The 13,731-nt window shown below is 36.1% G+C and overlaps 1 long non-coding RNA gene across 2 annotated transcripts in view; it reads left to right on the top strand.

The window, feature by feature from the left end:
• Window positions 1–5,263: 5,263 nt before the first annotated feature.
• Window positions 5,264–13,731, top strand: part of LOC138924543 (uncharacterized) — a 72,359-nt gene continuing 63,891 nt past the window's right edge. The window contains exons 1-2 of one of the 2 annotated variants that reach the window (XR_011439456.1): window positions 5,264–5,396; window positions 6,187–6,307. This is a non-coding gene — a long non-coding RNA (uncharacterized lncRNA). Of the gene's footprint in view, window positions 5,397–6,174; window positions 6,312–13,731 lie in introns of those variants that run through there. The other variant, XR_011439457.1, reaches the window with a different exon arrangement.

Genomic DNA, 13,731 nt, shown 5'->3' with positions numbered 1-13,731 from the left:
CATCAGGCCCTTCGAATTACCTCAAGTGACACAGTAAGAAACGCTTCTTGAACGGGTGGAGGTCACTGAATCCCCTACTATGCACTTATCAGGATTCTGCTTAATTTAATTTACTGGAAATGGGTTTTTAAAAAATGAATACACTGTAACAAAGGAAAGACTCTGGGTTTTGTTTTCTGTTGTTTTATTCTTTTGTGTTTGTTTTTTAAGGGTAGTTCAATTTCTGAAACTGTGATAAAACGTTTTGACTGTCAAGCATTCTCAGATTTTGAACATAAATCACTTCCCCTTCTGTGTCAGGAAGTTCTTTGTTATCTCAAATTTTGTCTACTCTCCCCGCTCCTGTCTCCTCTCTGTCCATGTCCCTTCCATCATGGTCTCTGGACATCTCTGCTTTTCTTTCCCCTTGCTAGTTTGAAGATTAGGTCAACTCTTATTTCCAATTCACTGGTCAACTAAGTCTTAATTTTTTGTGTGTGCTTTTTGTTGGCTGTATAATCTGCTGACATATTTTTATATTCAAGTGTAGTTTTATATTAAAAAGAAAAGTAGTTGGATTAAAAATAGTAAGGTATATAACCCTTGTGTTACTTTCACTTTCAAATGTTGAGTACCTAAAATATGACTTCAGAGGTTATGTAATCATAACATGGTATGTTTGCCTTCCTTTTTTGTTAGATTTTGTGTTCTGATTTGGTTTTCCTCCTAAAATGTATATTATGAGAGATTAAACAGTCTTTGGCAGGATTTTAGAGAGAAGTTAAAATTTAAAGCAAAGAGTCTTAACTGTCTCCCTGTTGGGAGAAAATGCTTTAACGTTACCACGATAATATTCCAGGTGGAGGGGCTCTCCGGGCTCCATATTTGCTCTTAATTGTCGGACCTTTTAGACCATGTGTTATTTGCAATCCCCGAATGATTGCTTCTGCTGTTTAGCTTAAAAGTATTTTTCTTTCTTTCTATACAAGTGCAATACTTTCCTTGAAGTCTTAAAACGATGGTTGTCTTTTTTTTCTTTTCTGACTTATTCTTTCTTTAGTTAATGACAAAAAGAAACCCTTGAACATCATGGTATGTTGGTTAACGGACTCAAAAAGCAAAGAGAAAAACACTCACAGTGAAAAGATTAGAAAATGTAGAAACCACTGGTCTAATCTCCTGGTATCTTTATTTAGGCTAAATTTCTATTGAAATTAGTCAGCTTTTGCCTGAGAAATGTGTCCTAAAGTTGAAATTCTTAAAGTCTGAATTTTCTTCTTAGATCCTTGCCCAGTGTTTTAAATTAAGAACCTAATATTTTTTTATTTCACTTTTCTCTTTTGCAAATGAACTTTAAAAACGAAGCACTTAGGTCAATTTTAAACACCTATCTTTCACCTATTGGAGACAATTTTTAAGAAATATTTGGAGCACTCCTCTTTTCATACAAATTTAAGTAAGAAGTATTTTTTGTATCATCCATATTTATATGTAGTATGCTGGTTTTCTTTTTTTATATCTATGTCCCTGTAGTAAAACTGCTGTAATGTAAATACATATTTTGTTAAAAGATAACATTTCCTTGGCATTTCTTTTAAAGGCAGTTACTGCATTTGTACAGTATGTGTCTTGGCCATTTTAGATTTTTTTTCTTTAACAATACCAAAGGTAATTAGACTACTTTAAAAACTAATTGCTTGACAGTTCCTAGGATATTTTGAGTTTTAGAAGCAAAAAAAAGAAAAAAATAGGTCAAACCAGTAAACCTCATTTTTTTTTCAAAACTAATAATTTGGGGAAATAAAAACTATTGTTTAAAAAAAGAAATATATATATAAATATATATGTAAAATTAAAATTCCAGACCTTGTATGTCAGGTTTGCTCAGTGTAATGTAGTTTTTTTAAGGCTCAAATACTATACCTCAGAAAATGAGGTTTACTATGGAAATACTGCAACAGTCTTTGCAGCTGTGTGAGAAGCCACTCTGCTCTATACCAGTTTGGAGCCCTCCGCTGAACACTTTGATCACTGCGGACTAAAATGTGGGACTTGTATTTTCTTTGTTTTTAATGCACACGCATACATGTTCTGTGCATGTATGTGGGTACTGTGTATATGTGTATGAGTGTTGTATATGCATGTGTGAGTGTGTGTCTGTATGTGTGTACAACTAAAGAAGCTGCAGAAACTTTGTAATACTTTGTGAAAAGGATTATATTATAAAGGTTTGTACTGTCTGAGTGCACAGCTACTGGAATAAATTTAGGGAATCTCAGGAACAAGCATATAATTTGTCCAAGATTTATTTCTTCTCAGAAGTGTAAGTGCAGTTTTTAATTCTGTATATTATTTAATATTTTACCAATAAAATAAACTTCTGACATAAAAAGTTTGCTATAAAAACTTTCTGGTGAAAATTCTGTACACAAACACATCTTCCAAATACAGAAGAATAAACCCTGGGATAGATTCAGGTGTATTTCAGTTGTCATTGCCGCTGCGTACACATGTCACACGTCCTGACACGTGAGAGCAGCCGTCCCACGAGTAAGTGCCATGTAGTCCAGAGCACAGGGCAGAGAAGTCCCTTTTTTGTTAAGGGTGACATCTCTTTGCTCTTCAGGCAGTTTTCCTATCTCTCTTATTTTACCTTTATAACTAATTTGAGAGGTATGTATGCCAGCACCTATCCCCTATTAATAGAAGAAAAAAGTGAGACCCAAGGGAAGAGAGTTGTGACTTGCTCCAAAGTGCACAGTGAATTTCATAAGCAGTCCAAGTAATGGTCAATAACCATATTAGAAGCTAGCATTTCTTAGGAGTCAGACCAAGATTAAATAAAGGATTAATTCACAGAGATTGTTCAATCACATTGGCAATCTCACTATATGAGAGAGAAACTTCTCAGATTTTACAAATACAGTTTGTTTTACCATGAGAAGTTCTGTTACAATTCTCTTCATAACCAGAAATGTAAAAGGGCACATGCGATTGCAGACTCATTTTATTTAGCTTTAGCTATGTATTGTCCCCCATGCCAATTTAAAGTCTACCGTCACATTTGAGATAGCCATTAGAATTTATCTTCATGGGTAAGTATTTACAGAATTCCATGGATATTTATCAGATTCCCCACTAACTTCACTGCCATATGCCACACAGATGAAAAATACTACAAATTCAAATGAAATTTTTTTCTTCCTTGACTTTTAATTCAAATTACTAACTTAACTGATGGGGGGGAGTGCAAACAAAGGGAGTAACAAGGCAAAGAAGAAAAAAAGAGAATGAACTTAACAGATGACTAGTATTAAGTTTGTGAAAGATCCCTCCAGTAGCAGCGAGAAATGCTTATCAGATCTCCTGCTTTATCGTACTGACAAGAGCAAAATGGAAAAGATTTTTTTAAAACATGCCATATGTTCTTGATTTTTCTATTGCATTAGGGTCAGAGAAACAAATAATTGAAATCTTGATCTGATTGTAAGACTTTTTATCACTATACTCAAGTCAAAGGGCTGTCCTTGGGGTGCGAGCCACCTTGTGAAGGAAGTTCATTTAGCATTTTCGCAACTCTGTTTCTTACTATTAGGGTGTTTTAAGATGGACCTGTTAAACTTCCAGCAAAACCTCATGTTCTGTTAATAGCCCCACTAACAGTTCCCAGTGTAATCTTTTAACATCTCACTAGAAATACCAATTAAAGATAACTGGTGAAATTGAATTTTGCTGCTTTTCTCTGATTTGAAGCGAAACTGGAGGGAGGTACTTCTGTAAACTAGCTTCACGGGCAGATGGAAGGAATTGACAAAGAGATAAAGTGTCCATAATCCCATATGAAAATGGGTTGAAGCGGAGAGACGTCCTGGAAAACAAAAGTATGCGCAGTCTGAGAAGAAGAAATATTAGCTTTTTGCTTTTGTCCTCACAGTTGCTCTATAATCCTAGAATATGTCTTCGATCAAACTAACTGCTTCTAACTTGAAATTTTGTCAAGCACAGGACAAATCCCTCAAAACAGTAAAAACAGACGCTGCCCATGTCGGTGTTGAGTTGTTTGTTCTGGAAACCCTTAAAAAAGAGCTGTATGACCCTGATCATCTGACCAACTGGAACCTATGCAAAGAAGCAAGATTTTTTAGTGCTCCAGGAAGAACCAAGAGTAAAAAGGAAGTCAGGTAAGGGTGTGGCTATTGGGGTCTCCTAGGCCGTAGGTAAGCCTGTGACTAAACAGGCAGGAGGAACTCAGCGGTGTTGGTGTCATTTCTCCTCAACTGATGGAGATTGGGCATCCCAGTCTCTACCGGGAGTGCTTCATGAAATCTCTTGATGGGGAAGTAGGAGAATTTAACTAAGAGAGAATGGGAATAAAGTCTATATTATGTCAATGCCCTGAGCCCAAGTATTGGTTCTTGTTGGTGGATATGAAAGCATAAAAGACTTGCCAATACAGCTTTTGTAAATTATGGATGTGTTTCCAACTGTGTAACCCACCATTCGAAAGTAAGGACAGGGAGAGTAGGGTATTTTGCTCTCAGAGCAGTAACAGTGGATGCTGGGAAGTAGGATATCCCAGTCTTGGGAGTAAGTGTCCTTCTTTTCTTCTCCATTTTTTTCCTTCTTTCCATTTCCCCTTGTATTATGTAACTCATCTGTATTTCTTTCTAGTTCCTTCCCCTCCTTTCTCATGTGTGTCCACATCAACCTTTTTTTTCTCTTTCCACTCTCTTCTCTGCGTAACCTACTGTTACCATTTGCTATCTGTTTTTCTCAACCTTGTCACAATTCTGCTTAACTCATCTGAAATATAATCTCTTTCAGTATGAGTAATTTAATATATATGAGTTTTAACTATACCCTTTCTTACAAGTACTTTACAAATTAGCCCAGTTGTTACTGGCTTTATGTAATTCACTCTCAAAATTCTCATGGAAAGTGTAGGGTATCTGATACTTAATTTTATTGATAAGCAAACTGGTTCAGGTTGCTTTTGATTTTGTTCAGAAACACCCCAATAAGTGAAAAAGCTAAAAATAGATTCTAATTCCAGATACACTTAGTCCAGTATTTCATTTTCTAAAGTTTATTCAGCATTTGATTGATAAGCCCCATTAATAAAGGGGAATAACAAATTTATAGTCTGAATTTTTGTGTCCCCCAGATTCATATGTTGAAATCCTATTGCCAATTTGATGGTCTCAGGAGGTGGGACCTTTGGGAGGTGTTTAGGACATGAGAGTGGAACCCTCATGATGGAATTAATGTTCTTATAAAAGAGACCCCACAGAGCTCCCTAGTCCCTTCCACCATGTGAGGACACAGTGAGAAGTCACCAGCCATGAAACAGGAAGAGAGCTTTCACCAGAACTCAACCATGATGGCACCTTGATCTTGGACTTCCAGCCTCCAGAACTGTGAGAAATAAATTTCTGTTGTTTATAAGCTACCCAGTCTGAAATTTTGTTATAGCAGCCCAAATGGACTAAGACAGCAAATATTACAAAGTAGTGGATGACAAAAAATAATGTTTCAGCAGATATATCTTATAAGTAAATGTTTTGCTTAATCTAAGTTTTAAACAGAATGATCCCAAATGAACTCATGGACACAGTCAGGAAGGCTGAGAAATACAGTATTCAGTAGCATGGCAAAAATAACCTGGAATTAAAATTTTTCTAAAGAAATTTTTTAAATGGATAAATCATCCTAATTTGGTCTTCCAAAGACTTCTTTTATACTTAAATTAAATAAGTGTGGGCTTTTGATTCTTTAACAAATTTCTTTCATAATTGTGATGAAATTCTTTGCCTTTTTGTATGTCAATCTATCCATATCCCTATACTCATTTTCTTTCCTTATTGCAGTATGTACTTTCCAATATTTATACTTTGTCTTCTGATTCCTTTCTATTTAAAAACCGTGGTCTGACTTGTCACGAGTAATATGCAATTATCAATACTGGAAACTCTGGCCATGATATCCAAGTGTTTGCAATGATAAGTTGTCACTTTCTTGTATCTTTCAATTTCAGTGAGCAGCCTGGACATTGTGCTTACTCTTCTTAGGTGCTATGACTTACCTCTTCACTGTTAATTCTAGAGCATAAGGACATTTCCAAGAGTCATCCCCAGTGCCAACTCTATCCATTGTGAAGTGAGTGACATATTTTACAATAAAATCTGACCTCATGTTGTCTGCCCCCAGGAAGAAGACATGTACAACCATTTGGAATTTCTTGGCTTTGACCTGTCAAGTCTCTGCAGTCTTCAAGGATGGTTGCTGTAGTTACGCCTACCATCATATTCTCCAGTCGTACTTCTACAATGTAAGTAAGTAACCTGATATTTTGGTCTTGAAACTGTCTATTCTTTTTCTCCGACCCCACCCCACTCCCTTCTCTGTTTTATTTATTTACATTCAGATTGTAACGTGCATATATATTACCACCCTTTGATAACACTCAAGGGAAAAAAACTGGGACAGCAAATGACTCATGTTTTTCCAAACTCCTAGCCAAATTACTTTGTAGTCATCCTAACAAATGGTAGTTTGGCTATACCAATGTATAACACTGATACATTTTCCAAGCTACAAGTATAAGCCCAGAATCTTCTGCTTACTTCAGTAATGTTTTGACAAGTCTGATTATAGCTAAGAATGTGATCACTTGATCACATAATGAGCATGAGAAAATCTCTGCTTCAGGCATGGGTAAAGGGACAACACCAAGAAGAATTACAGTAGCTTTCTTGAATCTTTGAGATATGAAGCAAGTCAATGCCTAATTCTTTGATAATAAACGCGAGCTCTATGGTATTACATCCCTTACATTTTCTTCTGTGTTTTTAATTGAAACTCTAAAATGGACACACAATAATATCATCCATTTAAACTACAGTATGCTGAAAACCATATTCTCTGCCTTAATTATAAAAGTGTATTCGGGCTTTTAAAAAAAATGATTATTAAACATCATGTTGAGAGACTAGCTGCCATATTGAGTATGATATCTCTCAGCTTTAATGAAATGCTTATTTGTGCTAATATACTTTGAACTCTTCTTAGAGTATATCCTGGTTCGTAGTCTCTAGCCTGTAGAAAACTTAACATCAAAGCGCTTGATATGATGTGGTGACTTTGGTGCTGTATAAAAATTTCCTGACATGTCATTCTATCAGAGTAGATTATCTTAATGACATAGTTTAAGATGAAGTATGTTACAATATTCTTGGGTTAGTTATGTTATATTCCTGTATCTGACTCAGAAAACATGGCATGATTAGTCCAGTTTCAAAAAAAAAAAGAGCCTCCAGAAATGACCAATGTAATGAAGGTCACGTGCTTTCTTTTCTATGATCACGTGTCTCTTATTAATATCATTAGATGGCTCAGTCACATTTCCAATGTGCGTATAACCCAACTACAATTTTTAGTCCCCAAGTAGAAGTTTATAAATAGCTTTGGGCAATGCCTGTGTCCCATGGTAACCCAGCACATCCAAGCATCACATCAGTAATGATGACCTCTCAGCCTGCTATTGGACAGCAAGTGTCACCTATAAGAATACACCAGCATAGGATTAAGATACAACTAGTATAATTTATTCATTTGTTACATTTTAAATCTGTTGACTCTCTGGTTTCTATGTATCTGATGTTCGTCCTTTAGTTCTCTGGAGGCTGAGTATAAATAACCCCTGTATTTCGTAGAAGCAAAGACTTTTTCTGCTTTTCTCATTTTTAAGTAAGACTTATTTTCACTATTTGGAAAGCATATGAATTACAAATGCAATAGTTTGAGAAGAAAAAAGAGCCTTAGCTTCTAACTTTGTTTTAGCCTATGAGATCTGAATTCATCCCATTTGTCCAGCTATTATGGCAGAACGCCATAGTAAAACTAATTTGGAGAAGCAAGGACAGCAACATCATTGGCCATCTGAATGACAGTAAGAGTGAATGACTTATCCCACCCCATTTATCAGTATGAATAAAGTGGGCTTGATTTATATGTAGTAACACCTCATTCATGACGCAGCAAGGCCTTCTGATATTTCACTATAAGTAAAGTAAGCCTACAAATGGGTAAAGTGTGAAAAATATCCTTGAACATTTTATTAAGTAATAATTAACAGCATAATTATAAGATAATAGTTATGAAAGAATGTACACACTTTCAAACCTAAATTTAAACCTGATTCTGTCAAGGGAAGGGAATAAATTATTACCATTTGAAGAGTAAAATTTTTGCGTGTTTTTTCCTTTTGAGAACCCTGAAAAAATTACTTGGTAACTAGTACTAGAAGAACGAAAAACAAGTATGGAGCAACATATTCACATTTTCCTTCTAGGATTCTGACCCAGCAAATATTATTTATCCTGGGATTCTTGGCAAGGTCACTTTGTGTCTTTGGAGAAGTTTAAGCAAATGTCTGCAGACTTAGTCTGTAGGATGAAGCTTTAAGAGGATAGAATGTGCAGATGATTTAGTTTCTAACATTAAATTTAAGTCTATTTGGAAAGTTTGAGGAGACCATAAGGCTCTGTTTCTTTCCTTTATATACTTTCTCTTCCTTTCTGCATGATTGGTTCTTATTACAATATTCACCAGTAAAAGCATCTAAAATTTAAGGTATTAGCATGCCTACTGCATGCAAGCCACTTTGCTAAGTAGTATAGAGAGCTCATTCATTTACTCAGTACTTCCATTGTGCTAGGCTGGGTGCTTAGGACAAAACATTGAATAAGACACAGTCCCTGTACTCAAGGAAATTATCTTACAGTGAGGAAGCAAACAAATAATTAGGACTAAAACATAATAGTTATTACCATAAATGTAAAAGTAAAATGCTCTGGAAACAAATGGAAGGGGAACTTGATTTAGCCTTAGAGTGAGGAAATGCATCCTGATAGAAGTGACATCTTAGCTGAGTCCAAAGGATAAATGAAAGTAAATTTGATGAAGACGGAAATGTGAGAGAGAAAGATAGAAAGTCGGCTCTCAGCAGAGGGAAGACAGCTACACAGTCCTGGAGGGGAGGCTGGAGAGAGAGAGATAGACAGACAGACACAGGGGAGAAGACAAAGGAGAGTCAGAGAGAGATGATGACAGAAAGGGAGAGAGAATAAATATGGATGGTTACTATTAGGGAATAGCATGTTCAATATGGCTGGAGTATGGGATGAGAACAGGGACATGGAAAGAGATAAAAGAGGAGGGATGAGTGGAGTCAGATATTAGGGCTTTGTTTTTCTAACTCAAGGAATTTGAATTTATACCAAGGGAAACAAGGACTGATGGAGGTTCTACTGGGAGTGACATGATTAGATCTGAACAATTGTTTGGGCTCCAATATGAGATTAGATTGAAGGGGTACCAGACTGGAAGTAGAAGCTACTGCAGTAAATCCTGGAAAAAGATAACGCTAGACTGTGCTATGAGAGTGGTCTGGAAATGAAGAGATGTAGTGAGAATCCAAAGATATTTAAAAAGGAGAATGTGCTGGACTGGTGACTGATTGGATATAGGTAGTGAGGCAGAGGGATAAATTAAGGATGATACCCTAGCTTCTGAGTTGGGAAAGTAGATGCACGGTGGTGCCATTTACTAACATCAAAATCACAGGGGGAGAAACAGATTTGAGGGGTAGAAAGAGGAGGAACACATTGAACATGCTGAGAGTGAAATAGCGGTCTGACATCCAAGTGGTGATGTCTAGGAGGAAATTGAAGATAATAGGTTAATATCAGAAGAGAGATCTGAGCTTAAGGTTTGGTAAACTCCACTTGGATGTCATACTGGTATTTCACACCTATATATATATATGGGGGATATGTATATGGTAATCAAAGCCACAGAGTTGAAAAGATCATCTAGGGAAAGCGTACAGTGAAAAAGCCAACATTAAAGTCAAACTCAGGGGCGTTGAAGGGCAAAGTGTAAAAAGATTTCTATCAAGGAGTGCACAAAACAGTAAAGGAGTAAGACTTGTATAAAAATGACTGCAAAGAAAAGCTGTCACCAAAGGTCAAAACGGAGGTAAAATAACCTGGGGGCTCATAGCAGGAGAAGGTTTAGGGGCCAAGAATAGCCTCATAGAAAAGGTGGTATTTAAGAAACATTTTGAAAATTTTGTTGGGAAGTTTCCAGAAAGACAATGAAAAAGTTAGGTTTAAATTGTAGCAGAGGAATTTTAAGGGAAATGTACCTCAATTTTCAGTTCCTCTGAATTTGAATGTGTGTAAGAAAGAGAAACAAAGAGCAGAACCAGAGAGCCCAACCCTCACAAACACAGAGCACTGCTCGGCCCGAGCAAGTCCTCACGCTCCTCAGCTGGCCCACTTTGGGGTGGCGTCTAGTCGCAGGTGTCTCTCCTCTCATGAACCTTTGAGTAGTTTCTTGTTTCTCTTTGTGATCTATACGGTAGACTAACATTTAAAATTGTTCTTTTATAAATGTGGCATATATGAATGTAAAAAGGTAGTTGTATGTTTGTGCTTACTTATTTGAATGTGCCATGTATTATCATCTTATTTGAAGCTATCTGGGGTTATTGCAGACCATCTCAATTTGCAGAGCTGGGGATTGAGGTGCTCATCCTGAGGTTTTTGGTTCATTTGTTTGTACCAGCCTCTCTTCTTCACAGCCGGTCAGTCACATGATGGGGCCTGGGGCTTCATCACGGTCAGATGATGCTCAAGGTGACACTGAGAGGCAGGATGTGCAGTTATAGAACAACCCTACATCCCAACACAGCTTTTATACAATCTCTTGTGCTTATCCAGGCTTCTCTGAGACCACTTTTCAACCACAATCTATTACTGATCTTCTGGTAACCTGCATGCCTTGTAGCGCAATTAAGTAAGTTTTCTCATTTATTGTACAGATCTTCAGTTACCTACACAGATGTTAACTAGGTACATAAATATATGATGCCCAAGTAAATCTTTGTTATCATTTTCACAGGTTACATAAGGAGGGCATTTTACAAATATGATATAAGAAGAATTTCAAATTATAATGCATTGATAGATCATTTAAAGTTTATAATCCTAAGAGAGAGTACCTTCTATATATCCTATAATAAAATATTTTAAAATATTTTAAATGTGTATGTGTAATAATTAATGAAAGCTCATTATAGGTGACAACATTTCACCTGAAATAGGAGGTTTGTGACAGGACTTCTAAGTAAAACTAAACCCACTCATGTGTTTGTGATCATCATTATCTGTAGCATGCTGTGCAATAGAAATGCAGTATGTGCCACAAATGCAAGCTACTTAATGTAAAATTTTTCTAGTAGCCACATTAAAAAAATAAGCAAGTAAAATTAATTTTAATATATTTTATTTGACTCAGTATATCTAAAATATTATCAATGCAAGATGTAAGCATGTAAAAACTTATTCATGACATATTTCACCTATTTTGTTTTTTGTAAAGTCTTTAAAATCAGCTTGTATCTTACATTTATAGTGCATCTGAATTTGGACTAGCTACATTTCAAGGGCACAATAGCAGATCTATGATACATTCTAATCATCAAACTCAGCTATATAAATACCCCGTATTATAATGACCACAGCTACCTTTTATTAGGTCCTTATCATATGGCAATCACTGTGGTGATTTCCATGTTTTTCTTATTTCATCCTCAAAACAATCATATGACGTAGGTATCATTGTCAACCCCATTTCCTGGATGAAGTAACAAGAGAGTTTAAAGGATTCAGTGGCTTGTCTAAATCTCTGGAGGTAACAAGCAGTGGACCAAGGATTCACCCATGAAGATAAAGTATGTCAAAATGATATTTATAATTATTTTATGTTTTTAGATGCTTTTGTATTTTTAATTTTCAATGAAGATATTGAATTTGATTTTAGAGGAAGTAAATTCATGGTAAAATGATTGAAGTGAATTGACAGTTGGAAAAGTAAGAGACCACTGACCCATCTTGCATGTGGATAAGAGAATTTGTAAATAGTAATGAAAAATAAAAGAGATGATGTTACAGAGATAATGATATTGAAGAAAGTGGCCACAGGGACATACATCTTTGCTGAATAAAACTAAAAATGAGTGGAAGTAGGAAGAGTAGTAGTATATCCCGATGTGTTTTAATCGGATGATATGGAGGAGAATTTGTGGTGAAACACAAAAAAGTTGAATCTATGTTACTAAGTAGACTGAAAGAAAATCAGTTAGAGAAGTGTTTAGAAAACTAGAGAGTTGATTTTAGGTCTGCATTTTCTAAAATATAAAGTTACTCATTTGTAAAGCTAAGAGATTTGGCATAAGATATTGTGTCTGGAGAACTAAGATGAGTATTAGGCTCGTCTAGTTTGGCCAAAATCAAAGATGAATGTAAGGGTCAGCGGTATGGATTTGGAGGTCCAGGAAAACCATTAATAAGAAGATATCTGTCTTTCTTCTCTTGATTCCACAGAGATTCTCTATTGTTCACTATAACTTTGCAATGGCTCTTTCCTCACTCCATCCATCATCAAGATTTGCCTATTTTTCATTTGTATCAGTTCCTTCAATAGCCTGCAAATTAGATCTCTTTTTCTAAACACCAAGCTATATTTTTCCGTACAATTCAAGATACCAATTGGAATCAGTCTACTCCAGGAAGCCTTCCCAAACCACATGTGGAAAATACAGTATCCTCGATAGAGAGGAACGATGGCATGGATAATTTATATAAATGTTCTCATCCCATGGGTTAAGTGATGCCGTAGGGTAAATCTATATTCTTGGGTCTGGTTTGCTTTATATAATCTCTTCCCCACCTCAACCTCCACATTCCTCTAATTCAGACCACATACTCTTCTTTATTGCTCCGGTTTGTATCTTTTTTCCTAAGCATTCCTCATCAGCCCTTCCTCCTTGCTGTTTCCCTATAAGTTCATTAAAAAAATCAAGCAAAGAAAGGATTAATATTCACAAATAACTGGCAAGTAAGAAGAATTGATTGGGGCCAGGAAAGACTTTACTTCCATTCCTAAAAGAGATTTTATCTTACTAGGTGGTTGGAGGAGACATAGCAGGATCCACAGACCAAGGAGCCCCCAACATTTATTTGTTTTGTAATATTACTTAATTTTTTTAATCTTTCTGGTCACAGTTTGCTCATCTGAAGTGGTGACAAGAATATCTACATGGCAGAGCTACTTTACTTATTCATTTATTAATCTTTTTGGACAAATAGCGTGTGCCATTTATATATTAAATACAAGATATGAAAATAAAAACAGTTTCCTGCCTTTGAGAGATATGTAATAGGTTAAAGGGAAATAGAAACAAAATTAAATGTTAGAGTATTTTATTTTATTTTATTTTATTTTGAGGAAGATTAGCCCTGAGCTAACATCTGCTGCCAATCCTCTTTTTGCTGAGGAAGACTGGCCCTGAGCTAACACCTGTGCCCATCTTCCTCTACTTTATACGTGGGACGCCTACCACAGCATGGCTTTTGCCAAGCGGTGCCATGTCCGCATCTGGGATCCAAACTGGCGAACCCCGGGCTGCCGGGAAGTGGAACATGTGAACCTAATTGCTGCCCCACTGGGCCGGCCCCTAAATGTTAGAGTATTTTAAAGTGATATGTTGGGAATAAGTTCAGAGTACAGTAGAGGTAGAAAAAAAAGAAGCTATACATTTTACTTTGGAAAATGGAGAGGTCAGGGAAGTCAGGCTATATTAAGCAGTTGACACTTGAGCTATAGTGGAGGAAGGACAAATTATGA

Source organism: Equus caballus, chromosome 6, assembly GCF_041296265.1.
Source record: "Equus caballus isolate H_3958 breed thoroughbred chromosome 6, TB-T2T, whole genome shotgun sequence".
Taxonomy (NCBI): domain Eukaryota; kingdom Metazoa; phylum Chordata; class Mammalia; order Perissodactyla; family Equidae; genus Equus; species Equus caballus.
Note: the sequence above shows the minus strand (reverse complement) of the source record. Positions and strands in the feature narration are given on the sequence as shown.